Source organism: Bubalus bubalis, chromosome 11 (assembly GCF_019923935.1).
Source record: "Bubalus bubalis isolate 160015118507 breed Murrah chromosome 11, NDDB_SH_1, whole genome shotgun sequence".
NCBI lineage: Eukaryota > Metazoa > Chordata > Mammalia > Artiodactyla > Bovidae > Bubalus > Bubalus bubalis.
The window spans coordinates 98,454,191-98,455,610 of NC_059167.1; the positions used below are offsets into that span (position 1 = coordinate 98,454,191).

Below are 1,420 nucleotides of genomic sequence, written 5' to 3' on the forward strand. Positions count from 1 at the left end.
AAATGTCTTTTTTTTTTTTCCTTTTTTTGGGCATCTGGCTATGCAAAAGCTTCTGATGAAATATTTTCTCCAAATTAGTATTTTAATTTTTTACTTTTCTGGAAAAATATAAAACCTTACCAGTCATTTATTATTACTAAACAAAAGTTAGATTACTACCAATTGCTCTTTTACTTTTGGTCTAAAAGAATTTTTTAAAGTTTAGACATCTCTGATGTTTTTGAATTGTACACCCATAGAAGACAGCTGGATAAAACACACTAGACAATTTTAAAAGACAATTCTTATTATCAGACTCATTTGGCATATCCTTTATGTCCAGAATAAAATCCACAGAAATAAAACTAATTTTCAAAGAATTCGTACATGGTGGAGTCTTAGAACGAGGAACTTCTTGTGAAAGAAGGAATAGTTCTGTTCATCTTACTGATCACAAGGATTTTTCCTCCTGGAGTAATTGAGTTTTTGGGTGTCTCAGTGGGACTTTGGTTTGCAGGAAAGCCTGCATACAGGGCCAGATCTTACTGGTTTCTGTTCCAGAAAATGTTTCCAACATTCCCTTTTTCTGATAATATTCCAGGACCGGTTTCGTTTGGTCTTGGTAAACCTTCATTCTTTTGCTAAGTGTCTCAGGTTTATCGTCTACACGCTGAATGAGAGGCTCTCCAGTCACATCGTCCACACCGACCACTTTGGGAGGGTTAAATCCGAGGTTATAGACGCGGCCACTGGCTGGATGAACCCAGCGAGCCTCCAGGCGATGCCAATGACCTCAAATGGCACATTCAGGTTCATCACCAAGTGTACCTGATGGACTCTGTCCGGGGCTTCAGCCTGTGCAAGTGTCCTGGGGAAACCACACAACAGCCAGTTATACTGGGTGACATTTTTCAGCTTCTGGAGCAACAGCCAAATAATGAGGTCGTCCGGGATGAGCTTCCCCTGGTCCATGAAGGTCTTGGCCAGCACCCTGATTTCTGTGTCCCTTCGCATGTTGTCTCGGATCAGATCCCCACTGGAGAAGGTCTTCAGCTGGAAGTGTTTGGTAATGAGCAGCATCAGGGTGCGCTTGCCGGAGCCCGGGGCGCCCACCATCACGGAGTGCAGGAGCTGCCTCCATGGCCCCATGGCTGCCAAGCGAGGCCGGGAGCGCGGAGACTGTTGGTCCCCGGGGTGGACACCAGCTGCGCCTGCGCCCCCGCCTTTGCTGCCCGGCATCCGGGCGGCGCCTGGAAGATGCGCTGCTTCAGAGGGTGCCACCCAGGGCTGATGGACGGTGTGGAAGAGGGCATGTGTGAATTGAACGATTGGGTCAAGACATTCCCCCTAGGAGGGTGTAAAGGTGGAGGAGATGGAAAGTCTGAAAGGAAAATGAATAAACAAAGTGTAGATCCAGAAGTTCCACTATTCACAGGAGAAA

The 1,420-nt window shown here is 46.3% G+C and overlaps 1 pseudogene; it reads right to left on the reverse strand.

Moving 5' to 3' along the window:
- Window positions 1–430: 430 nt before the first annotated feature.
- Window positions 431–1,128, reverse strand: LOC123328334 (annotated as a pseudogene).
- Window positions 1,129–1,420: the final 292 nt, after the last annotated feature.